The sequence below is a fragment of the Podarcis vaucheri genome, assembly GCF_965113315.1.
Source record: "Podarcis vaucheri genome assembly, chromosome: 3".
Taxonomy (NCBI): Eukaryota; Metazoa; Chordata; class Lepidosauria; order Squamata; family Lacertidae; genus Podarcis; species Podarcis vaucheri.
Genome location: NC_138761.1, coordinates 108,313,808 through 108,341,295, shown reverse-complemented (window position 1 = coordinate 108,341,295; position 27,488 = coordinate 108,313,808). Strand labels below are relative to the sequence as shown.

Genomic DNA, 27,488 nt, shown 5'->3' with positions numbered 1-27,488 from the left:
ATTTTTAAAAAACGCTATCTGTTTCCCTGGCTTTAAACTTTGATAGCTATCTTGATTCATATGAACTGCTAGAGTAGCAGGAGGGTATTGATTTCTCTGTGGTGCTGCCCTCGATTTCTTTGGGGAGAAGTAAAACAAGAGCACTGATTTCCCCTAAAACAGCTCTCTATTGAGAAGTAACAGCTTTGTGTGAGCTCTCCCATTTTTCTCTGTGGAGGCGTGGAGGGAATGTGCTTCTGGTTCCCAAAAGGCAAGGCTTTTTTCAGGAACAAGGTAATAACTACTCTGGAAAGTGTTGCACTCAAAGGGTGGGGGGCAGGGGAGACTGTACAGAAATGCCTAAGCTACACTGTGAGTTTCTTGGGTAGCAGATCACAGAAACAGACCTGGGAACTGCTCTCTGCTTGTCCACCTAGTCGAATATTCTCCACATTGAATGGCAGTGACTTTCCAGGGCTTCTCGGACAGAGACTCCATCTCTGCTATCAGATCCCTTTAACTGGACATGGCGGGAAGTGGACCTGGACATGCAGAATGTGTGCTATGTCCTTGAGCTATACTGTCTCTCCATATGGTCCACCGTATGCAGTTCTACCCACACAATTTCTTTCTAGTGGCTTTGCGGGTTGCACTGTCATCTAAACCACTGAGCCTCATGGGCTTGCCGATCAGAAGGTCGGTGGTTCAAACCCTGCAATGGGGTGAGCTCCCGTTGCTCTGTCCCAGCTCCTGCCAACCTAGCAATTTGAAAGCACGTCAGTGCAAGTAGATAAATAGGTACCGCTGTGGCGGGAAGGTAAATGGCGTTTTCGTGTGCTCTGGCTTCCATCATGGTCCTCTGTGCGCCAGTAGCGGTTTAGTCGTGCTGGCCGCATGACCTGGAAAGCTGTCTGTGGACAATCGCCGCCTATCTCAGCCAGAAACCGAGATGAGCGCTGCAATCCCATAGTCGCCTTTGACTGGACTTAGCTGTCCAGGGGTCCTTTACCTTTTGGGTTTTTTTAAACCTTTATTCTGCGTAGAAAGGGACTCATTACCATTCCCAATAACACGTTGTTCTGAGCAATTATGGAACAATTCAAATACCGTATTCTTTCGCTCTATAAGACGCACCAGACCATAAGACGCACCTAGTTTTTTGGAGGAGAAAAACAAGAAAAAAAATATTCTGAATCCCAGAAGCTAGAACAGCAAGAGGGATCGCTACACAGCGATTCCTCTCGCTGTTCTGGCTTCTGGGATAACTGCGCAGCCTGCATTCACTCCATAAGACGCACACACATTTCCCCTTACTTTTTAGGAGGGAAAAAGTGCTTCTTATAGAGCGAAAAATACGGTAAGTCATTAAGGGCAGCGGTAAGGCTCCTCATTGTAGCCTAGATTTGTACTGCTTCATGTTTAGCAAGGGCAGAGTTTAACCACCAGTCCTGGTTCGAACAACACACTTAAGGGCTTATCCAGACTTCCTTTTGCACCACACTTTTTGTGTGGTTCTTTCCCCTTCCAGCACTTTCTGCAGGAAACTCTGCATTTTATCACTGAATTGGAGCAAATGGTATTCTGTGGAAAACTTGGATTGCCATTTGCTCCGATTCAGCAGTCAAACACGAGTTTTCCTCGGGAAAGCGCCAGGACAAAAACAAACAAACCTCTAAAACCAAAACGCTCAGACATGGAGGTTTAAAGCCCAGACCTGTACCATGAAATGTGGTATAGAATTGGGTCAGGCACAAAAAGGGCCAAGAGGGAAGAAAGCAGGCCAATACCTTTCATTGGCATGAGCTCTTGTAAGCTGTTATTAATCAAGTGCTACATGACTTCCTTAAAGCTTTAAAAAAGGAGAGTAACAGCCAGCAAATCGTCAGCTCCAGCAGACCATTGTGCACTAGTAATTAATGCTGCAGAAGAGAAAAGCGATGGCCACGATCCAGACGACAGCACAACTAGTGCCACCCACCCATTGAAGCTTTGGGTTTCTGTTCTTTGGACAGCAGGCCTTCAGCCAGAGCTGCTTGTGGGATTTGGACTTTCGCAAGCAGTTTGCGATATAGCAGAGGGCATGATGCCCAGCAGAAAGAAAGAAAGAAAGAAAGAAAGAAAGAAAGAAAGAAAGAAATCAGCCCAAAGCTCTTGGGGTCCTGTAAATTAGCATCCTGGATTATTGTAACTGGCATTAAAATAAATAAAATATTATATTGCTAGACAACTGCAATCTGCATTTTACTCCCAAAAACATTCCAGAGGATTTAAAAAGCCAAATCAATTGCATCACTTAAATTAATTCCAAAGGAACTGTTCCAATCATAAACATGTCCCATAATGTTTGATTTTCAGACATGGATATGTGATTTTTTTACAAGATATGGGACATGCAAGGCTGAAATTATTTTAAACAGTGAAGAGTTTGATCTACTGCTGGAAGAAACCACTTGCATGTCTTTTGCTGAGAGTGAGAACCCAAGGAATTTTAATGCAAACCTTTTGCACTGTAAAACCCCATAATCTAACCTCATATTTTGTGATTTTTTTTCTTCTTCCTGCGTCGTTGGGAAGGGTTGAGAAATGAGAATTGTCCGATATGCTTCGCTTACTCCTTTTGCAGCTGCTGCAGACACTCCAAGGTGTTTTCAATATGCCTGCTTCTTGCCTCATCGTTGTCCTCTCCTAATCTTCCAGGTTGTGCTGTAGATTAGAGGAAAAGAGTAGGGAAGAAATTTGATTCTGTTGGCATTTTAAAGACAAATCGACCCAATTCTCACTTTCTGAAACAATATGAGAACCAAAACACAGCTATCTCTGAATTTTGATATGCAGCTTTCATCAATGTGTGTAAAAATGCATATACTGGTATTAGTGGGAATAAAGTCCATGTGTTAGTAAAAATAACATGCAAGAATATATTATATTTGGGGGAATTGCTTTGCAAAAGCATCCCTATTAGGTGCAACCGCATACACACATGTCTATATCAGGAGAAAATGCTAGTGCGTTTTCATGAAGATTAAAAAAATATTAATTCTCAATCTCTTGTGGAAGTGTGGAGAACCTAATTTAACCTAATTTAAAACTGAAAACATGGTGACAGAGAAACTGAAATTAACTGTTATGGTTTACATCTTGGATTCTTTGTATTCTTTCTTTTTGTTCTGTTTGTGTTTCTCTAAAACAAATAGAAAATATTTTGGAAAAGAAACTGAAATGGAAAGTTTTCAATTAGATTAGGATCATATGAGCCAACCCCCAGGGGCTGAGATCTTTTCTGTCCCGTCCCCCCCATAAAATATTTGAGGAGTCTGCCCCTCCCAGTTGATGAGCATTGCCATTCTCCCCCCCCTTAACATGTTGAATAATTGTTTAATGGTGATATATAATATAGTGGTGCCTCGCAAGACGAAATTAATTCGTTCCGCGAGTTTTTTCGTCTTGTGGTTTTTTTCGTCTTGCGAAGCACAGTTTCGGGAAAGTTTTGGAAAAGCTTCAAAAATCACCAAAGTCTTCAAAAACCTCAAAAAAGGCTACCACATCGCATGCTGTGAGTTGCTCCTCGAAGTCAAGTCGCAACTGTATTAACAGTTTTAAGAAAAAGGAAACAAACTTGCAAGACGTTTTCGTCTTGCGAAGCAAGCCCATAGGGAAAATCGTCTTGCGAAGCAACTCAAAAAACCAAAAACCCTTCCGTCTTGCGAGTTTTCTGTCTTGCGAGGCATTCGTCTCGCGAGGTACCACTGTGTGTGTGTGTGTGTGTGTGTGTGTGTGTGTGTGTATATAATGATTTTACAAATATAAAAGTATAATAATCCAAATTACATATCCATATTTAGATATTTCTCCAAATTTCTGGACTTCCCACCTTCCCCTCCATGGGTCCTATTGTACACCTTCTCAACTGCATATTATTTCATAATCCATATTAGATTATTAGAATCCTGCTAATGTTTTCATCTGTTTATAGTAGTCGCCTAGATAAATTATAATTTTTCCCCATTCTGAAGTTTTGGTCTTCTTGGTTCCTGAGCTTTTTGGTCAGTTTTGCTATTTTGGCATAGTCCAACAGCTTGGTCTGCCATTCTTCTCAGGTAGGGACATTCTTTCCATCTCTGGGCTAGTAACATCCGCGTGGCTGTTGTCGCATACATAAAAAGACTTTTACGTTCCTTTGGGATATCAGTACCTACAATTTTTAAACAATTTTTTTCCAGTTCATTATACAGTGGTACCTCAGTTTACAAACTTAATCCGTTCCGGAAGTCCGTTCTTAAACCAAATCCGTTCTTAAACCGAGGCGTGCTTTCCCTAATGAGGCCTCCCGCCGCTGGTGCACTTCCACCGTTCGTAAAGTTTGCAAACCGGAACACTACTTCCGATTTTGCGGAGTTCGTAAACCGAATCATTCATAAACAGGACTGTTCTTAAACCAAGGTACCACTGTATATCATTTCCAAGAATGCTTTTACAGTGGTGCACCACAAGACGAAGGCCTCGCAAGACGGAAAACTCGCTAGACGAAAGAGTTTTCCGTTTTGGAGGTGCTTCGCAAAACGAATTCCCTATGGGCTTGCTTCACAAGACGACAATGTCTTGCGAGTTCCTGCTGGTTTTTTCCCCTTCCCCCCCTTTTTCTAAGCCGCTTATCAGCTGATCCGATCAGCAGATAAGCCGCTAATAGCGCTAATCCGCTAATCCTTCAATGGGCTTGCTTCACAAGACGAAAAAAACGCTAGACGAAGAGAATCACAGAACGGATTCTTTTCGTCTTGCGAGGCACCACTGTATTACCTTACATGTCCACCACATATGGTAGAAGATGCCTTCTTTCCCCTTACATTTCCAGCAGGTATTTGTACTTGTCTTATACACTGGCATTGGCATTCAAATGATATGTGTGCCCTGTGTCTTGTGATCAGTTGTGCAGGACAGGGCTTACCTGGGCCCTTCAATATTATATTCAAGATGGCACCCCTGGTTGGACTCTACTAGTAGATCTCTGAGTGATTTGCAAGTATTTCTACCCCCTAATTGTCGAACAACAGCAACAACTAACCCTCATCCCCCCAAAAAAAATTTTTTTCTGGAAAAGGATACATTGGAGCACTGTTTCCCAAGCTTGGGTCTCCAACTGCTTTTGGACTACAGTTCCCATCATTCCTGACCACTGGTCTTGCTAGCTAGGGATGATGGAAATGCAGTCGGACCAGGATTGGTGTAATATGCTCAAACTGTCTTGCTCCGGTGAGCAACCGGGCTGCTGAATTCTGCACCAGCTGAAGTTTCCAAACCGTCTTCAGAGGCAGCCCTATGTGTAATGCATTGCAGTAATCTAACCTTGAGGTTACCAGAGCATAGACAACAGTAGTTAGGCTGTCCCTGTCCAGATAGGGGCGTAGCTGGGTCACCAGCCAAAGCTGATGGAAGGAACTCCGGGCCTCCGAGGCCACCTGACCCTTGAGCGACAGCAAAGGATCCAGGAGGACCCCCAAGCTACGAACCTGCAGTGTAACCCCATCAAGAGCAGGTGATCTCCCACCCATCTGGTCTAGGGAACCACCCACTAACAGTGTCTTATCTGGATTGAAAGGAGAATGTTAGCCGCTTTGAGACTCCTTCGGGTAGTGATAAAGCGGGATATTAAATCCAAACTACTACTACTACTACTACTATAATAATAATATAATAATAATTTATTATTTATACCCCGCCCATCTGGCTGGGCCTCCCCAGCCACTCTGGGCGGCTTCCATAAAAACCAAAAATACAATAAAATATCACACGTTAAAAACTTCCCTGAACAGGGCTGCCTTAAGATGTCTCCTGAATGTCAGGTAGTTGTTTATCGCCTTGACATCTGCTGGAAGGGTGTTCCACAGGGCGGGCGCCACTACCGAGAAGGCCCTCTGCCTGGTTCCCTGTAGCTTTGCTTCTCGCAGTGAGGGAACCGCCAGAAGGCCCTCGGCGCTGGACCTCAGCGTCCGGGCAGACTGATGGGGGTGGAGACGCTCCTTCAGGTATACTGGACCGAGGCCGTTTAGGGCTTTAAAGGTCAGCACCAACACTTTGAATTGTGCTCGGAAACGTACTGGGAGCCAATGCAGGTCTTTCAAGACCGGAGTTATATGGTCTCGGCGGCCGCTCCCAGTCACCAGTCTAGCTGCCGCATTCTGGATTAGTTGTAGTTTCCGAGTCACCTTCAAAGGTAGCCCCACGTAGAGTGCATTGCAGTAGTCCAAGCGGGAGATAACCAGAGCATGCACCACTCTGGCGAGACAGTCCGCAGGCAGATAGGGTCTCAGCCTACGTACCAGATGGAGCTGGTAAACAGCTGCCCTGGACACAGATTTGACCTGTGCCTCCATGGACAGCTGTGAGTCCAAAATGACTCCCAGGCTGCGCACCTGGTCCTTCAGGGGCACAGTTACCCCATTCAGGACCAGGGAATCCTCCACACCTGCCCGCCTCCTGTCCCCCAAAAACAGTACTTCTGTCTTGTCAGGATTCAACCTCAATCTGTTAGCCGCCATCCATCCTCCAACCGCCTCCAGACACTCACACAGGACCTTCACCGCCTTCACTGGTTCTGATTTAAAAGAGAGGTAGAGCTGGGTATCATCCACATACTGATGAACACCCAGCCCAAACCTCCTGATGATCTCTCCCAGCGGCCGCATGTAGATGTTGAAAAGCATGGGGGAGAGGACAGAACCCTGAGGCACCCCACAAGTGAGAGCCCAGGGGTCTGAACACTCATCCCCCACCACCACTTTCTGAACACGGCCTAGGAGGAAGGAGCGGAACCACTGTATAACAGTGCCCCCAGCTCCCAGCCCCCCAAGACGGTCCAGAAGGATGCTATGGTCGATGGTATCCTCCTCCTCCTCCTCCTCCTTCTTCTTCTTCTTCTGTTTGTTGGCTTTCAACCAGTCCATTACCGAGGCAAGGCACTGATCCAGTGCTTCCACTGCCTACAAGGCTGAAGTCTGCCCATTTCTGCTGTAGCTATGACCTTTGCTTCTTGAATTCCTTCCCTGGCACAAAGCAGACTGGACTAGGAGAGCTCGGTCTGGCTGCCACCTGTTCGCTCTCTCCTTAATAGCCCTGGAATTCGGCCAGTTCTGGGCTTCCTGACACCATCAGATGGAGAGCCTAAACTCCAGATACAATTTTAGATAGAAATAATGTGTAGGCTGCTGGCATTGCCAATTCACTGGGCACTGGTGCCCCTGGGTGGGCTAGAAATGTTTCGTCTAGTAAGTGTACATTGCTTTCTTTTGCTGCTTCCTGGCCAGAGGACACAATGGGTTGGATCCAGTGCTAGTAGATACATTGAACTTAGTAGACATGGCTAACTTAGGCCCATTAACTGCAGTAAGTCTACTCTAAGTAGGACTAAGTAGGACTAGCATTGGCTACAGAGACCTTGCCAACAAAGGTCCGTATAGTTAAAGCTATGGTTTTCCCAGTAGTGATGTATGGAAGTGAGAGCTGGACCATAAAGAAGGCTGATCGCCGAAGAGTTGATGCTTTTGAATTATGGTGCTGGAGGAGACTCTTGAGAGTCCCATGGACTGCAAGAAGAACAAACCGATCCATTCTGAAGGAAATCAGCCCTGAGTGCTCACTGGAAGGACAGATCGTGAAGCTGAGGCTCCAATACTTTGGCCACCTCATGAGAAGAAAAGACTCCCTGGAAAAGACCCTGATGTTGGGAAAGATGGAGGGCACAAGGAGAAGGGGCAACAGAGGACGAGATGGTTGGACAGTGTTCTCGAAGCTACCAGCATGAGTTTGACCAAACTGCGGGAGGCAGTGGAAGACAGGAGTGCCTGGCATGCTCTGGTCCACGGGGTCACGAAGAGTCGGACACGACTAAACGACTAACCAACACTGTTCAAAAGGCAAACCTTGATTCAGTCATCCATGAATTACCCATGTCTTCTTCATCCATCAAGCCCCATAAGGAATGAGATGCTTTATAAAGACACAGATGTGCTAAAGATATTTCCTTCTCCTGCTCTCCACATGCCCCCTGGCAGATTTTTGTAGCCTTGGCAGTCAGACAGGCTGTCATGGTAAAATCGAAAAACTACCAATTCAGTCAAGATAATGTTCTGCACCGGCTATATACTTTAGACCTGAGACCTGATCTCGTTATTTTGCCGGGAGGGGAGAACCTGTCTGAATAGCACTTGCATGCTGTATGGGAAACCCTGACCCATTAAAATCAATGGGAGGTTCTGCTTGACCCATTGATTGGGGCTGCTTCCACTTATACCGCTAGTTCCCATTCATTTCAATGGAAATTGAGCACAGCTAATGTGATCTGGCTCTGGGCCCTTCTAGGAAATGTTTAATTGTGCATTCTTTCATAATTACACAGTATAATTGCAGTGTTTCAGCCCATCTGTTTGCTTTTTCCAGTAAAAGCAAAAGGGTAGCAAGGACAGTCAGAAACATCGAAAGCTACTTTAGACCAAGTCAGAGCCTGGGGTCCATCTGTCTCAGGGTTATCAACACTGATGGGCGGCAGGGTTTCTGATGGGGGGGGGCGTTTCCCCAGACCATCCTGGAGACATGAAGGATGGAACCTCAGATCTTCTGCATGAGCTCTGCCCCTTAGGAGGCCTACAAACTGAATAGGAGATGCATGGATTCCTATTTCCTAAGGAAATAGTGACTCAAAATGTTATTTTGTCATGGTATCAAATACAGTGGTACCTCAGGTTACATACGCTTCAGGTTACAGACTCCACTAACCCAGAAATAGTGCTTCAGGTTAAGAACTTTGCTTCAGGATGAGAACAGAAATTGTGCTCCAGCGGTGCAGTGGCAGTGGGAGGCCCCGTTAGCTAAAGTGGTGCTTCAGGTTAAGAACAGTTTCAGGTTAAGTACGGACCTCCGGAACGAATTAAGTACTTAACCCGAGGTACCACTGTAAATCGGGGACGCGGGTGGCGCTGTGGGTTAAACCTCAGCGCCTAGGACTTGCCGATCGCATGGTCGGCGGTTCGAATCCCCGCGGCGGGGTGCGCTCCCGTTGCTCGGTCCCAGTGCCTGCCAACCTAGCAGTTCAAAAGCACCCCCGGGTGCAAGTAGATAAATAGGGACCGCTTATTAGCGGGAAGGTAAACAGCCAGAGCAGCTTCGTCATGGTGGCCACGTGACCCGGAAGTGTCTGCGGACAGCGCTGGCTCCCAGCCTCTAGAGTGAGATGAGCGCACAACCCTAGAGTCTGTCAAGACTGGCCCGTACGGGCAGGGGTACCTTTACCTTTACCACTGTAAATCAAAGAAATTTGTTTTGACTTGGCACTCACTTATTTTTTTATGGTAGAAATAAGGGCCACAGTAAAAATCCACCATCCTATTATCCTAGAATTTGGAATGCATGGCACTGTATTGTTTTTTTATTTACACACACACACACACACACACACACACAATTTTATTGTGGTCCATAGACCCAAAATACACTACATTAAAAAAAAAAAATTACATTGTCTCTGTTGGGTGGGGTATAAATAAATTAATAATGATAATAATACTAAGAAATCATTTTTGTATTATTCCTTTGTATTCATGGATGCATATTTGTATTTACCTTCACACTGATTTGAAGCCACTTTGTGCCCTTGCTAAAAGGCTCCTGGGAGGCCGAAAGGACATTGCTGGAATAACTCTTGGGTTGGGACAACTGGCTAAAGTGTTTTAAAATGTTCAAATCTTGGTTCCTCTGTTTTGTTTTTGTTGGGTTGATGTTGGTTAAATGTTTGATTGGGGTTGGCGGTTATTTTAATTTGGGTATAAGTGTAAACTGTTTATTATTGCTATTACTGTTGTTGGTTTCTGTTGATTTATTGGTTTGCTTGTTGTTGTTGTTGTTGTTGTTGTTGTTTTAATGTTTGATGCTTTGTTGGGTTGTAAGCCGTCCAGAGTGGCTGGGGAAACCCAGCAAAGTGGGCAGGATATAAATTAAACACTATTATTATTGTATTATATATGGCATCTGCTGTGTTCCTGTCTCTTTCTTGTGTAAACACTGGGAAGTCATCCGAGGGAAAGAAGGAACGGAAGATGGAACAGTAACGAGAGAGGAAGATGAACAAGAAGAAATGCTTTGGCTTTCTTCCAGTTGTGCAGGATAACTGATGGAATTAAGGGGCTGGGCAAAAGGCTTTGTGGGAAAAGTGGTTTTGAGGAAGGATTTGAAAGGAGAGAGAGAGAGAGAGAGAGAGAGAGAGAGAGAGATATGATATCAGTTAGGTGTTTTGGAAAGGAACACATCTTGGCATCCATGGAAGCACTAAGGGAGAGTAATTTAAAAGGAGGAGAAATCTATCTATCTATCTATCTATCTATCTATCTATCTATCTATCTATCTATCTATCATCTCTAAAGAGATTTATATATGGCCCTTAACAAAAGGGGGGCATAGGATAGGTTACACAATGTACAGCAATCTAAAAGCACAATAAACGGAAGCGTTAAAACAATTCTTTTAAATTACGTACCATCATAGAATTGTAGAGTTGGAAGGGACCACGAGGGTCATCTAATTCATCCCTCTGCAAGGCCCGAGGTGGGGCTCCAACCCACAACCCTGAGATTAAAGAGTCTAATGCTCTACCGACTGAACTATCCCAGCTGTTGTAAATAGCTTGATTTAAAAAACCCCACCAGAATGTCTTAACCTGTCTGGTGCTAAAAGCCAAGCAAAGAAAGGTGGGTTTTCACCTGGCATCTAAAAGACGATGGAGGGGAGGGGAGATGTCCTTCAGTGGGGGGGGGAGGGTTGTCACCTGCACTTTTGTTATGTACTGAGTTGAATAGGATCCAAAATGCAGCAGTCTGATTGGTCCTAGAACAATAGGATTCAGAATGCAGCAGTCTGATTGGTGCTAGAACAATAGGACCCAGAATGCAGCAGTCTGATTGGTCCACAGGAGCCATCCAGTCCAGCTCCAGGTGGAAGTGAATCCACAACCTGATTGGCCTACAGGAGAATCCCGGAATTAGCCAATCATGTGGTGCCCATTGTGTAAATAATGTATATAAAGCAGACACTATGGGGGAACTTCCATTCCTCTTCACCACTATAAGCTGAATAAGAGCATGAAATCCACTCTCGACTCTGAGTATATTTCAACTTCGTGCCTCATTTAATGCAGGAACTACCAGGAGAGCCCCTTCTGATCTTAACACACGAAACATATGTCCGGCAGTGCCAAGCCCTATTGAGTCCCCCCACCCCATGCATAGATTATGGGCATGGAGAAGGGGACAGTGGGGTTGTGCCGCATGGCACTGGCCCCAGGACATCTTGGTATTGACACACATATCTGCAGGAAAAGACTTTTTATGTATGCAACAACAGCCACCCAGATGCTACTAGCCCAGAGATGGAAAGAAGAAAGAGTCCCTACCAGGGAGGAACTAAGCTGACGGACTACACCGAAATGGCAAAGCTGACTGGAAAGCTCAGGAACCAAGGGGATTAAAAAAAAAAAAGAATGGGAGAAATTTATAATTTACTTAGGAGACCACTGTAAACAGATGAAAACATGGTTGTTGTTGTTTAGTCGTTTAGTCATGCCCAACTCTTCGTGACCCCATGGACCAGAGCACGCCAGGCACTCCTGTCTTCCACTGCCTCCTGCAGTTTGGTCAAACTCATGCTGGTAGCTTTGAGAACACTATCCAACCATCTCGTCCTCTGTCGTCCCCTTCTCCTTGTGCCCTCAATCTTTCCCAACATCAGGGTCTTTTCCAGGGAGTCTTCTCTTCTCATGAGGTGGCCAAAGTATTGGAGTCTCAGCTTCAGGATCTGTCCTTCCAGTGAGCACTCAGGGCTGATTTCCTTCAGAATGGAGAGGTTTGATCTTCTTGCAGTCCATGGGACTCTCAAGAGTCTCCTCCAGCACCATAATTCAAAAGCATCAATTCTTCGGCGATCAGCCTTCTTTATGGTCCAGCTCTCACTTCCATACATCACTACTGGGAAAACCATAGCTTTAACTATATGGACCTTTGTTGGCAAGGTGATGTCTCTGCTTTTTAAGATGCTGTCTAGGTTATGATGAAAACATTAGGGTTTTAATATCACTTGTAATGTAACGGGTACAGTGATACCTCAGTTTATGAACTTAATCTGTTCCAGAATCTGTTCTTAAACCGAATCCATTCTTAAACCGAGGTGCACTTTCCTTAATGAGGCCTCCCGCCGCTGGTGCCCTTCCACCGTTCGGCTTCCGTTCTTAGACCAAGGTAAAGTTCGCAAACCAGGACACTATTTCCAGTTTTGCAGAGTTCGTAAACCAAATCGCTCGTAAGCAGGACTGTCCTTAAACCGAGGTACCACTGTATTATGGATAATATGGACGAATACAAAATATAGATTAGGAAATAATACGTAGCTGAAAATGTTCACATTAGGACACGTGGAAGGGATGGGGGAAGTTGTGAAATTCAGGGAAATCTCTTTATACGGATATGCATTTGGTACTGCTATAAACTTATTTTTGTAAAATCAAATAAAAATGAATTTTTTTAAAAAAGGCACACGCATCTGCTTTAGAAAGGCCCACACATGCATGGTTTTCCCAATGCAGCTGTCTGCTCATCCACAGAGAAGCCGTGCAAGAAAAGAACTGAGCAGGGCAGTCTGGGGTTGAAGGCAAGAAGAATGCAGGTGAAGGTATAACGATTTGTGAGGACAAGCAAGGAGACTGGGGCCAAACTGTAGAGATGGTTAACAATAAAGGCAAGGAGCTTGTGCTCAGTGAAAGGATTTGAGGCAGGGTAGGAGGGATGAAGGTCTTAGGTCCTCCTGCTTTCATACAAATCCCTAAATAACTCTGGACCCTGTTAATTTTGCTACCACCCTGGTGATTCTTGGTTTATGGTACCATGGTGGTGAGTTTTTTCTTTTTGAAATATTTTTTATTTGATTTTGCAAATATAGAATTATAACAATACAAAATAAATATCTATGTTTAGAGATTTCTCCGAATCTCTGGACTCCCCATCTTCCCCTCCCTGGGTCCAAATGTCACACTTTTTCAACTGCATATTATTCCATAATCCATGTTTTATATCACTCCATTTTATTCCTAGTGTTTGCTACATTGCAAGTGTTACTGCAATCCTGCTAATGTTTTCATCTGTTTACAGTGGTCTCTTAGGTAAATTATAAATTTTTCCCATTGAAGTTTTGGTCATCTTGGTTCCTGAGCTTTCCGGTCAGTTTTGCCATTTGGGCATAGTCAGGGGTCAGCAAACTTTTTCAGCAGGGGGCTGGTCCACTGTCCCTCAGACCTTGTGGGGGGGCAGACTATATTTTGAAGGGGGAAAAAATGAACAAATTCCTATGCCCCACAAATAACCCAGAGATGCATTTTAAATAAAAGGACACATTCTACTCATGTAAAAACATGCTGATTCCCGGACCGTCCACAGGCCAGATTTAGAAGGCGATTGGGCTGGATCCGACCCCCGGGCCTTAGTTTGCCTACCCATGGCATAGTCCAACAGCTTGGTTTGCCATTCATTCCTCTCTGGTAGGGACTTTGTCTTCTTTCCATCTCTGGGCTAGTAAGATCCATGTGGCTGTTGTCGCATACATAAAAAGTGTTTTCTGCTCCTTTGGAATATTTGTACCTACAGATCCTAATAAAAAGGCTTCTGCTTATTTTAAACATTTTCTTCAATTCATTTTATATCATTTCCCAGAATGATTTTATTACCTTACATGTCCACCACATATGATAAAAGTTGCCTTCTTTTTCTTTAGACTTCCAGCATATACTTGCACTTATCCTACACATTTTTACTAACTTATTAAGAGTCAAATACCACCGGTACATCATTTTCATATAATTTTCTTTCAGCGTACAACATGCATGATGCTGGGCTTTTTCAGTAGATGTGCCAGTGTTGTGAACAGCCTCCATGCTGAAATAGTAGAAGCCACATCAATATTGTCATTCTGCTGACTCTTGAAGGCATGCTTGTTTTGACAAGCGTTCCCCTGAACTTGAGCTTCCTGATCTAATTGTTTTGATTGCTCCTCCGTTTTAATTGCTGTGCTTTGTAACGGGCTAGTTTTATTGTCTATTTTAATCGTGGGTGCTTTGGATATTCTGATGGAGTTGTTTTTCATTGTGTGCTTTAATTATGTGTCAATATTTTATAACTGATGATAAAATGATGCCATTTGGGCATGTAAGCAGTACACAGGTAAATCAATGATAACAATGATTCTGGTAGCAGTAAAGTTCTAAGTAAAAGAGCAGAGAGCTTGCTTCTTTTGTGTCCATTTCTAGAGTATCAGCCATTTGGGTTTAGAGACCTCCCCTCGTATTCCTCATAAAGTACAAGGATAAAACTGCATAAATAGTAATGGTGGAGGTGAGAGACAATCAGAATTTAATTTTTCTCTGTTTTGTTTAATGCTGGTTTTAATGCCTGTGTTGTTTATTTATTGATGTAAGTTGCTTTGAGTTGCTTTTGTAAAAGAAAGCAACTATTAAGTCATTAACTAACATCGTCACCATCTACCACAGCAAGGATGACCCAGCCAAACTGGAAGAACTCTGAAGCCCCATTTATTTCAGGGGAAGAGATTTAAACGTTCTTAATTCTCTAAACACTGCCACACACACATAGCACTTGATTGTTTAAAAGAACCCCTCAAAATGGTTTTACAAAGAGAATAACACAATAAAATTATCAGTTTAAAAAAAGAGATAAAACAGCTCTTTAAATCATTCGAAAGATAAAATCAACGATAGACAGAAAATGGATTAGAACAATATACTGTATTTTTTGCTCTATAAGACTCACTTTTTCCCTCCTAAAAAGTAAGTAGAAATGTGTGTGCATCTTATGGAGCGAATGCGCAGCTATCCCAGAAGCCAGAACAGCAAGAGGGATTGTTGCTTTCACGGCGCAGCGATCCCTCTTGCTGTTCCGGCTTCTGAGATTCAGAATATTTTTTTTCTTGTTTTCCTCCTTCAAAAACTAGGTGCGTCTTGTGGTCTGGTGCGTCTTACAGAGCGAAAAATACGGTACCCAAATTCTACACATCCAGGTCGGCTTGTATCAGTGGTACTGCTTTGAATATGACAAATTGAACCACTAAAGCTATATTTATAAAGAGAAACATGGCCTGTAAGATGTTATGTCACCCCAGCACAGAATAGTGCCATGTTATTGTTGTATTTAAAATGTCTTTGCATGTCTTGTGTCATTTCCTGAATGGCCATCTATACCAATGAGAAAAAGGCTCACAATACCTATTACTTATCCAGGCCTGGAAAGCTGTAGAATATTTCGGTGGCCCAAAGATGTACAATGGTACCTCGGGTTACATACACTTCAGGTTACATACACTTCAGGTTACAGACTCCGCTAACCCAGAAATAGTACCTCGGGTTAAGAACTTTGCTTCAGGATGAGAACAGAAATCACACCGCCGTGGCGTGGTAGCAGCGGGAGGCCCCATTAGCTAAAGTGGTGCTTCAGGTTAAGAACAGTTTCAGGTTAAGAACGGACCTCCGGAACGAATTAAGTACCTAACCAGAGGTACCACTGTATCTATTTCATCACTTATCCAACTTTTATTTCAACAAGTGGATTAACCAGAATAACTTTTTTTTTATTTTTTGCATGGCGTGCTTGGTTCAAGATATGTTATTAACGCCTACTGCAGCAATGAGAAAGAAATCCTATTCGTCTAATTTCAGTCTTTTTATTCATGAGACTGGCCTTTCCATCATAGCTATTTTTTCATGCAGTACAACATGCTCCTTTTTCCTTTCTCTTTTTGAAAAAGGCATTTCAGAGAGCTCCAGGGATAAAGAAAGCAAGGACAATGGGAGCGTTGCTCATTGCTGAGGGGAAATCAAAGGAACAGTTAAAATAAATCCTCGCCAGAGGCCTCCTGTGTACCATTTTCATTTTGATACAAACAGTTTTCTAGGTGAATAAGGAAGCCGTTCCTGAGAAAACAGATCGGGGGCTAGTACATTGAGAAGTACAAAGCCCTAGAGCTGATTTGCTCACTACCGATTAGCAGGTACATGTGAACCCACGGCTTGCCCCGTGATTCACGTAATGTTTCGATACTTGCGGGCACCATAGGAAGCCATATTTGGCCCAGGCAGCCCTCATTTAGCCATCAATTATCCCTCTAAGAGATCAAATCGGATTTGAGCTTTGACAGATCTATATTGGGTAGTGTTAGTACGGTAGAATTGGAAAGGACCTGAGATGCAACCATTGCCAGCTGTTGCAGGAAACCCACCATGATGGCATCCCTGATAGGTGTGGCCATCCATTCTTGGCTGAGGAAAACCTCCTAGGATGGAATTCAACTGTGCAAGGACTTCTTGCTTGCACAATGGGTCTTTCCCCCTACTCCTGCCCCTGTGTCCTCCCAAAATTGGCTGGAGAGGGGTTCAGGAGAACCCCTGCAACAGCAAACAGGTGGGGAAGAGAGGAAGAATCGTTCCATCTGGCAAGCCAAGTTGCTTTCGCTGATGGGAACTACAGTAGTACCTCGGGTTACATGCACTTCAGGTTACAGACTCCGCTAACCCAGAATTAGTACCTCGGGTTAAGAACTTTGCCCTAGGATGAGAACAGAAATCATGCTCCGGCAGCATGGCAGCAGCAGGAGGCCCCATTAGCTAAAGTGGTCCTTCAGGTTAAGAACAGTTTCAGGTTAAGAACGGACCTCCGGAACGAATTAAGTACTTAACCCGAGGTACCACTGTATCAGAAGAGCGCAAAGTTGAATTCTTGCCCCAGTGAAGGAAAGTTCTCCGCCTTCTGAGGCAGCCTGTTCTGCTGTTGAACAGCTTGTGCTCTTGAGTTCTTCCTAAAACTTAGGGTCAAATGTCAAGAAAGAGGACTCCCCGGCATGTCTCAGTAGGCCTGGGAGAGAACCTTGTCTGAAATCTTGGAGTGTGTCCACTAGTCAGCATAGACAGTACTGATGGATCCATATTCTCTATGCTCCTTTGCAAGCTCCTCTCCATATATGCACAAAGATGGAAGGATCCTTCGTCACCAACAATGGAAGAATGGCTGTTAAAACTAACAGACTTAGCTGAGATAGAGAAGTCAACATGTTTAATCACAGAAAAGTCATTGTTAAAATTTGTTAAAGATTGGAAATCTCCCATAGACCTTTTGCATGAAAAAAAGAGAAAGAAATAATGATATCTGGATTTGAGGATTGAAGATAATTTTGTTTATAGAAAATGGCTTTTTTGGGTATAATATTGGATTGTATGAAGTGAATAATGTTTTTATAAAACGGATAGGTGAAGTTATTTTCTCAATCTAATTTTTCTACCTTTTCTAACCTTTTTCTACTTTTCTAACCTCTTTTCTACTCTTTAATTTCTTTCTTTTTCTTTCTCTCCCCCCCCCTTGTGCTTTTATTGTATCTAGATAAAAGTCTAGGTATGGTTTTAAAGCGCGGTAATATGTTAAGTTTTGTATTTTTCTCTATAAAGCTTAATAAATTTTTTTTAACTAACAGATTCCAGGAGAGCCCACGCATTCACTTTCTCCTGCTAACCCATTGTTTAGCTTGATGTGGTGTAAACACCAGGCCTTTGAGAACCAAGGTGATCTAGCAGATAGCACATCTCACCTAGGACTGTTCCCCATTTATCAAAGAGGGATAATGATTAGGAGCAGTTTTGTAATTAGGACAAAACGATCGCAGAATGCCTAAGTCACTTTGCTCATTAAAAGAACAGCTGTATGGAGGCTAGCTTAGTAATTACAAGGACAATGTTAAGTGAGTGGAAAATGCTGGCGTTGCATAGTGTCCCAAAGTCACTGGTTTATATAGGAAGCTGCCTTATAAGGTAAAAGGTAAAGGAACCCTGGACGGTTAAGTCCAGTCAAAGGCGACTATGGGGTTGTGGCACTCATCTCGCTTTCAGGCTGAGGGAGCCGGCGTTTGTCCACAGCATCTTTCCGGGTCATGCAGCCAGCATGACTAAACCGCTTCTGGCACAACGGAACACCGTGACGGAAAAAAGGGCGCACGGAAACGCCATTTACCTTCCCGCCACAGGGGTACCTATTTATCTACTTGCACTGGTGTGCTTTCGAACTGCAAGGTTGGCAGGAGCTGGGACAGAGCAACAAGAGCTCACTCTGTCGCGGGGATTCGAGCCGTCGACCTTCCGATTGACAAGCCCAAGAGGCTCAGTTGTTTAGACCACAGTGCCACCCGCATCCCTTATAACAGGCTTCCTCAACCTCAGCCCTCCAAATGTTTTGAGACTACAATTCCCATCATCCCTGACCACTGGTCCTGCTAGCTAGGGATCATGGGAGTTGTAGGCCAAAAGCATCTGGAGGGCTGAGCTTGAGGAAGCCTGCCTTATAATGTCAGGCCACTAGTCTATCAGGCTCGTGGTTGTTTGCACTGACTCTCTAGGATTTGAGGCGGGGATCTCTCCTACCTGCAGATGGCAGGGATTGCACCTGTGAGTTTGTGTAGGCAAACATGCACCCTATCACTGTGCTGTGGCTCTTTAAATCTCACCTTGCCCATAGGAGCCAGAGGATAATAGACTAGTCCCATCCATGGCAAATAGTGTGAGGGTTCCGGGCAGGTGGGTGCCAGGTGCTTTTGACCTTTCATTGAATAAAGCCTTTTAATACTTTGCACTAGTAGGAGCAGCAGCAGATGTAAAAGCCAAGCAAGCAAGCCTGGACCGGTTCCAGCAGCACAGGAGTTCTCTGAATTTCTCTGGACCCAACCCTCTGTGTTCATCTCTATGTATTAAAATGAACAAGCGGGACCTGCGACTCAGTTTTGTTGTTGTGGATCACTCCTGTTGAGGCTATTCAATTCCGTCTGTTCTCCCTCTTGTCAGGTTTTCCATTTATCCATGCCGACTGTCAGGCGGCAGAGGACCCAACCCCCCATGGTAGATTGCCAGGAACGGATAAGACAAGGGAAAGTCCTTACCAACTGCTTTTTATTCAATATTCACAGAGAGAGGCTTGGAAATACAGCCTCTTTGAATAATGGCGTTACCCCGAGTGATCCTTGGCCCCTTTTCTCCCACTTCCTCATTTGTCACCTTCTCCCCCATGGGTGGCGCTGAAGGTCCTTTGATTCTGAGCCCTTTGCTCTACTACTTTCAATGCTCGCCAGGTTCTGGGATAGGAGAGGGTCTCGAATGCTTTCTAAGGACATTGTGTCCGTCAGCTGTTGCCAGTGCCAGATTTACGTATCAACTAAACAAGCTATAACTTAGGGCTCCACTCTCTTGGAGGCCCCCCAAAAAATTAAAGGGGAAAAAACCTGGATGTACAATTCCAATTGTATTTCAGTTCAACAATTACTTTGTTAAAATACATATATTGTTGTGTGCAAATGGCTTTAGATACCTATTACAGTGGTACCTCGGGTTAAGTACTTAATTTGTTCCGGAGGTCTGTTCTTAACCTGAAGCACCACTTTAGCTAATGGGGCCTCCCTCTGCCACCGCGCCACTGGAGCACGGTTTCTGTTCTCATCCTGAAGCAAAGTTCTTAACCCGAGGTACTATTTCTGAGTTAGCGGAGTCTGTAACCTGAAGCGTATTTAACCCAAGGTACCACTATAGGTCCATAGATTACCATATAGCATATATTCAACACAAAAAACAGCAACAATTTGTTGTTGACGAAGGACAGCTGGACATATAAAGGGCCCCATTACCTTCAGTAGCTTAGGGCCTCATCAAACCTAAATCTGGCCCTGGCTGATGCCCTCCTGGTGGTGGTTCCTCCTCCTCCTCCTCCTCCTCCTCCTCCTCCTCCTCCTCCTCTTCCTTTCCCATTATTTCCCAGCTTTCCCCCTCATCTGCCTCTGAGCTGTGACCTCCCTCAATCCCCTGTTGCAATTCTGACCTGTCTCCTTCTTCTCTGGAAGGGTCAGACTGGAGAGGTGGTCTTCACCATTCCTCCTCTGCCCCGTCCCTGATGTTGACAGCCATCCCAAGGCTACTCAGTATGTTCGCTCTAGGGAAAGGCCTGTAGCTCAGTAGTAGAGTATCTGTTTTGTTTTCCCAGGTTCAGTCCCCAGCGTTTTCAAGTAGAGCTGAAATCCCAGAGAGCCGTTGTAAACAATAATGAACCAGATGGACCAATGGCTTGCCTCAATATAAGGCAGTTTCTATATTCCTATTCCCTGGACTGTTTTGGGAGGTTCCTTCCATCTTACTTAGTCCCCACCCCCAGCCCTACTTTTTAAAAAGTATTTCAAACCTTGGGGTTCCCTTGATCTTGATGATGCCTCCCTCTAGCACATAAATGGGGGTGTTTCAGTAAGGATCAGCATAGTAGCAGATGGGGCAGATGGTTGGTGGGGAGGGATTACTCACCTAGCCTCCCGATGCTAAGCACCACTGCTGGATCTTGGGAGGGGTGAGGCAGCAAGGAGCTTGGCATAGGGGTGGGTGGATGGACCAATCACTCCTGACCAACACTCAGAAAACAGACCTGCAACAAAATGTCGCAGCATGAAATGTTTCTGCTTCACTGTTCTAGTCAGTCACCCAGGCCCTCCATCCACAATAATTCATTCCATGCCCCTTCCAGTAGTTTTCCATCCCAGCAGCAGTCGGACAGCAGTCTGTGCTACTGAATATCTCCTATCCTCATTGGGTTGTTTGGGGATTCCCCCTCCCAGATTTAAAGAGTCCCTCCCCCAAGAGTTGGGTATTTCTTCAAACTTTGGGGTCTCCTAAGCTTGTTCCCAGTATACCTAAAGGAGCGTCTCCACCCCCATTGTTCAGCCCGGACACTGAGGTCCAGCTCCGAGGGCCTTCTGGTGGTTCCCTCACTGCGAGAAATGAAGCTACAGGGAACCAGGCAGAGGGCCTTCTTGGTAGCGGCACCCATCCTGTGGAACACCCTCCCATCAGATGTCAAGGAAATAAACAACTATCTGACTTCTAGAAGACATCTGAAGGCAGCCCTGTTTTTAATGGAAGTTTTTAATGTCTGGTGTGCTACTGTGTTTTTAATATTCTGTTGGGAGCTGCCCAGAGAGGCTGGGGAAATGGGCGGGTTATAAATAATAATTAATAATAATAATAATAATCTCTGAGCCAACCATCGTTCTTTGCCATATGAAGTTGTAAGTGTTGGGAGCCAATTTATATATTGCCAAGGAATATGAAAATATGCTATGAAAGTGTACGTTGATACGACATATTTTTGTGTCAGCCTCCTTCATGAGAGGAGAATCAAATACCCCATACTGGAGAGTCAGAAGACCAACAATATAGTCTGCTAGGGACCCACAGATTCAGCCCTGTGGGGTCTTTAATATTCCTTTAACGTCTGTCTTTAGCCTCCAATGAGACTGGTACACACAGAGTGCTATGGATTTTGCTTGGTTGTTGATGCAAAGACCCAGCCTGTCTCCAGAGGAGCCCACAACATAAATAGAGTGGAACAATGCAGACCCTTGTGGGTTGAGGAAACATACAGACCCAGAGAAGGAGGTTACTTGCTTGATAAGCTTTTTAATTGCAGGGTTTTCGAGCAAAAGGTGGTCTTGAAGGCTTGTCATGTGGGTCCAGTGTTGCTAAGCACTTGAGGCTGACTGGGCCCTGAAGCATAATGTGGACTTGCTGTCTCCTTGGATACCATTTTTCCCCCTGCCCCTCTTTCTTCACACATGAAATATGCACTTCAGCTGAGGAGAGAAAATAGAGTTCTTGATCCTTTTCCCCTGCAGCTATTTTCGAATGCTGTGAGTTTATCTCTCACTTGCCTGACTGCCTATGCTAAATTCTACTTAGTTATATTTCCCCATCGTTGTTGAATCTTATTTCTCCGAACATTTAAAGTCTTGTCATTTGCCCACCCTCACTGGACCCGAGGAAGGGGAATTTGGCAAAGAGATGCTTCTCGTGGATGGAAGTAAACATAAGGTTGACTAAGTCATGCTCATGGTAGACTCATTGAAATCATTGGACTTCTTAATCATAAACTAACTCGTGTCCACTGATCTCAGTGGGCCTACTCTAAAAATGATGTAGTCATATACAACCCATAACCAGATGAGACATATTCTTGCCTGCTGGCACTCCCTGGCTGTCTTGGGCTTTACCCTCTAACCTGATGTGCCAGTTTTTCTTGTTTCAGATTCATTGAACTAATGGCTCATAGGATTTGTTTTGGATTTTTTTCCTTTGCGTCACCACTATTTGGGTTTTGCTGTTTGTGCCACTTTTCCTTAGGACGTCCCTATTTTCACTGGAGAAATGTTGGAGGGGTTGGAATTGTTGTTTAGTCGTTTAGTCTTGTCTGACTCTTCGTGACCCCATGGACCAGAGCACGCCAGGCACTCCTGTCTTCCACTGCCTCCCACAGTTTGATCAAACTCATGCTGGTAGCTTCAAAAACACTGTCCAACCATCTTGTCGTCTGTCGTCCCCTTCTCCTTATGCCTTCAATCTTTCCCAACATCAGGGTCTTTTCCAGGGAGTCTTCTTGTCATCTCATTTTTGACCACATCCAACTTACCAAGGTTCATGGTTCTTACATTCCAGGTTCCTATGCAATATTTTTCTTTACAGCATTGGGCTTTCCTTTCGCTTCCAGGCATATCCGCAACTGAACGACCTTTCGGCTTTGCCCAGCCACTTCATCAGCTCTGAATCTACTTGTACTTGTCCTCCGCTCTTCCTCAGTAGCATGTTGGACACCTTTCGACCTGAGGGGTTCATCTTCCAGTGTCATAATTTTTATATGCCTTTGTCCATGGAGTTTTCTTGGCAGGGATACTAGAGTGGCTTGCCGGTTCCTGCTCCAGGTGGATCACATTTGGTCAAAACTCTCCACTATGACCTGTCCATCTTGGGTGGCATAGCTCATAGCTTCTCTGAGTTATCCAAGCCCCTTCGCCACGGCAAGGCAGTGATCCATGAAGGAGGGGTTGGAATAGGACATCCCTATTTCCATCGGAGATATGTTGGAGGGGATGGAATAGGACGTCTCCATTTTTATCGGAGAAATGTTGGAGGGTATGAGTTCCCCATTGCAGGTAGTTGCCCTCCAACTCGTGGGCAGCAGAGATAGCAACCCTGGGAGTGGGGGAGCTAGCATGCCATACTCATGTGTTCTGCCTACTCATGAGTATAATACTCGAGTAGGGCCTTTTTTCATTGTGTCATGAAAAATAATTTGGTATGACTATAGCCTCATTGGTAGGTAGGCACTGAAAGTACATATTTTGGGTGCTTCGTGAAACCCTGGAGTATTGGATCAGGAAATCCTGGCCTCAGATCCCATTTAATCATGAAAGTCACCATGGCCTCTGGCATAAATACCCTACATTTAAAGTGTGCAGCTTCTCCTCACCCATGGGTGTAGCCAAGGGGGGACAGGGAGGGGCAGCTGCCCCCCTAAATCAATAAAAATACATAGCAAACTGAGGTTCTGCCTCCCCCCCAACAAAATTCCTGGTTGCACCCATGTCCCCACCCCGCCAAAGAATCCTATGAACTGTAGTTTATTAAGGATGCTGAAAACTGTAGTTCTGTGAGGAGTAAACTAATCCTAGTTCCTAGGAGTATTTGGGGGAAGTGCTTTAAATGGGTGATGTTCTTTCAGATCCCTGGCCTTGAGTTCCCCCATCTCTGTTCTATAGCATGAATTTTGAGTTCTGAGTCACGTTTTCTGCAGAAAGGTCCTGTAATTTATCTAACGGAGAAAATGACTCCCTGCCATTGCAGATCCTACCATTTCCAGCTTGCGGCCACACGGTGCTTTTAGTTTTGCAGAGGATATGCCAAGTCGTATAAGACTATAGAGTAGCTATGAAATAATAATGAAGTTCTTTTATTAGGGAACACAAAGTATTTTTGCTTTGTTTACGCAGAGATAGATCACTTTGAATTGGACGCTTTCTGATCTCTCAGCATTCTTCATTGCCAGCAGCTTCTTGTTTAAAAACTTGCTCTTCCTAAGAATTTTACTCTCCCATACACAGTTTTAAAGTAACGTGGTATTTTAGGAGTCATATTAGTGTTAGGGATGTAGGTGGTGCTGTGGTCTAAACCAGAGCCTCTTCGGCTTGCCGATCTAAAGGGTCCTGAAGGTAATGGGAAGAAGAAGAAGAGGAGGAGGAAGAGTTTGGACTTGATATCCTGCCTTTCACTCCCCTTAAGAAGTCTCAAAGCGGCTAACAATCTCCTTTTCCTTCCTCCCCAACAAACACTCTGTGAGGTGAGTGAGGCTGAGATTCACAGAAGTGTGACTGGCCCAAGGTCACCCAGCAGCTGCATGTGGAGGAGCAGGGAAGTGAACCCGGTTCCCCAGATTACGAGTCCACCGCTCTTAACCACTACACCACACTGGCTCTCCCTTTATATGAAGCCCTTTATATGTCCAGTTGTCCTTTGTCAACAACATATTGTCACTGTTTATTTGTGTTGAATGTATGCTCTATGGTAATTTATGGCCCTAATAGGTATCTAAAGCCATTTGCACATAACAAATAGGAGCCTACACAACAAAACACTGTTGCTGTATGTAGGTTTTATTTTATTTGTTTTATTTCCTATATTTTGTACATCCAGTATTTTCCCCTTGGGGGGGGGGTGACCCAAGAGAGTGGGACCCTAAGGTATAGCTTGTTTAGCTTATATGTAAATCCTGCACTGCTTGGACCCAGGCTGAATGAAAGCATCAGCCCCTGTAGGATATAAGCAGTTGGCTTTTCTCCCAGAGGTTGTGTGAATCAGCCTCTTTAGTGAGAGGACGGTGTGGGTGGAAAGGCAGGAAGTAACAATGCCTTCTATTTACAAGGTGAAGTGACAGGTAAAATGACAGGTGATATTCCCCCATAGAGATCTGACCTTCACTTCTGCTACCTGCCTCTGCCCACTGCTTCCTAGAGAGGAGGGGGAAATATTTTGAAGGTAAGCCCGCAACTGCCGGCTAATTTCCTTACTGAACCCCACTATTGATTTATTTTTTTAAAAGTGTGGGCAATGAGTCCCATCACCTGGCATTTTTAAAAACCCCATGTTTGATCATACTTTCTTTCCCCCACAAATCAATTGCCCCCCCTTCTTTTTTACCGGGTTTTTTTTTGGGGGGGGAGGCATCTCCATAACTAGAATATTAATCTGCCTGTAATTTTCTCTCTCTTCGAGTTATTATAGCTAGTTTTTCTGTATGAATCATATGTTGACTCGCCTAGCTGACTAACCATCCTGACCACTGTTGACGTCTTAAGTCGAAAGCATAAATCCACTCATTTTGTTCTGCCGGTGCATGATTCATTTAAAAATAAATAAAAATAAAGTAATGTTTCCACGGTATTTAATTGCAGATTGTCAAAAGGTATTCACAGAGGACATTATTAATCTGATGACTGATGATTAATGAATGGCTTAAAAGGCAGATGTACCTGGGGAGCAATAGCTACAATAACTACTGAAGCTTTGTTTTAACATTTGAAAGGGGTTTTCCGGAAGATGGGGGAGTGGATATAAAAAGCTTTAAACTACATTTGTGCCATCTATTTCCATTGCTATCCGCTGCAAATAGACTTCAATCAGTACAAGTAGTAGAAGTGACAAGATTAATCTTTTCCCATATGCTCAAGTTGTATACTTGCGATGGATCTGCCTAGCATCTATATGCAAATTATTGGTTTATTTCTGCAAACGGCCACCAGGATTGTGCAGGGCTGCATCTGATCAGGCTTCACTGCCTTGACGCTGGCACAAGAGCAAAATGGAAGTTTTTGCACCATCTGTAAACCCAGACCTGTAATTGCTGATGTGCTGGTGGAGCACTGCCACTGCTTGGGCTTAAATGTGACATGCTAGGCACGATAGGAAGGTAAAAAGGTAAAGGACACCTGGATGGATGTCCAATCAAAAGCAACTATGGGGTTGCGGTGCTTATCTGACTTTCAGGCGGAGGGAGCCAGCATTTGTCCACAGACAGCTATCCAGGTCATGTGACCAGCATGACTAAACTGCTTCTGGTGCAACAGAACACTGTGATGGAAGTCAGAGCACACGGAAACGCCGTTTACCTTCCTGCAACAGTGGTACCTATTTATCTACTTGCACGGGTGTGCTTTCGAACTGCTAGGTTGGCAGAAGCTGGGACAGAACAACGGGAGTTCACCCCATCGCAGGGATTCGAACTGCCGACCTTCAGATCAGCACGCCCAAGAGGCTCAGTGGTTTAGATCACAGCACCACCTGCATCCCGGCTTAGGAAGAGGATGCATGGGCACCACATTACTTGAAGATGGCGCCCACAGGGCCAAATGACACATGTTATACTAAATGTGCAGCTGGGTCTATTTTTTTCTTTGCTTAATACAGGCAACCTTCGGCCCTCCAGATGTTTTGACCTACAACTCCCATGATCCCAAGCTAACAGGACCAGTGGTCAGGGATGATGGGAGTTGTAGTCCAAAACATCTGGAGGGCTGAAGGTTGCCTATGCCTGGCTTAACTACAGGAGTTGGGGAATGTCAGGGTCTGGGCAGAGGAGGAGGAGTGGTGGAAACTACTTCCCCATTCTGACACTTCCAGGGGGGAGGAAGAGGAAGACAGTATAGATTTACAACTGGGGTTTGCGGGAGGTCACAGCTCAGAGGCAGATGAAGGGAAAAGTTGGGAAATTATGGGAGAGGAGGAGCAGACAGAGCCAGAGCAGCAGCTAGCTTACATGTTGTTACTAGAAAGCAATCCAGATCCTCCATCTCCCAGAACCTGGCGAGCCATGAAAGTAGGAGAGCAAAGAGCTCAAAGACAGAGGGCACTTAGTGGCACCTGTGGAGGACATGATGATGAATGAGGAAGTGGGAGAGAAGGGGGGGGGAGATTCACTCGGGGCAACGCCATTATCCAAGAAGCTGGGTTCCATAGTTTCTCTCTGAAAAGTTTGGAATAAATAAAGAACTGCAAGAAACTTTTCCTTGTCTTTATACTTGCCTGGGCAACCAGCCAGGAGACAATGACAGCTTCCTGACAGGGGATCATGATTGTCCCTGGATCTTCAGTGCATGAAGAGGTCCATCCAGCCTTCCCCAAGCATGATCCGGACAAAGACCACCCCTTCCTGCCTTGCGCACAAGGTTGTGAGGATCAGACAAATGGGTGCTGTTAAGCGTTTTGAGTCCTATAGTTGCCACAGATGTTGTGCAACTGGGCTTTACCCTGCGGAAAGGCGAACTGGGAAGCGAGGAGGGGAGTGTTTTCGCTGGGAAGCCCTGGCTACCTCTTTCCTGCGTGGAAGTTATAAGAGACCACTTGAGCGGTAAAGATGGCAAGCCACTCTCTGCCCTTCCTGCTGCAGCTAAGGTGGTTGTGTGTGGCTCAGATTGCCTGCCACTGTTAGACTTTTTTAACTGCACAGGGCCAAGAGTCAAGGGCCAAGAGTCGGCTTCACCTGCTGAGCAGCAGCCTGAAGGAACAAAAGGTGAAGTGACTC

General features: G+C 44.8%; 1 protein-coding gene and 1 long non-coding RNA gene across 2 annotated transcripts in view; one reads left to right on the top strand and one right to left on the bottom strand.

Annotated features, from left to right (window-relative positions):
- Positions 1–27,488, top strand: part of VSNL1 (visinin like 1) — a 104,054-nt gene that overhangs the window by 18,335 nt on the left and 58,231 nt on the right. The gene's annotated exons all lie outside the window — the stretch shown is intronic.
- The window catches only part of LOC309528326, a 30,424-nt gene that overhangs the window by 1,828 nt on the left and 1,108 nt on the right, over positions 1–27,488 (bottom strand). The window contains exons 2-3 of the long non-coding RNA XR_014217664.1: positions 20,393–20,510; positions 2,509–2,682 (exon numbers count right to left, since the gene is read on the bottom strand). This is a non-coding gene — a long non-coding RNA (uncharacterized lncRNA). The remainder of the gene's footprint in view (positions 1–2,508; positions 2,683–20,392; positions 20,511–27,488) is intronic.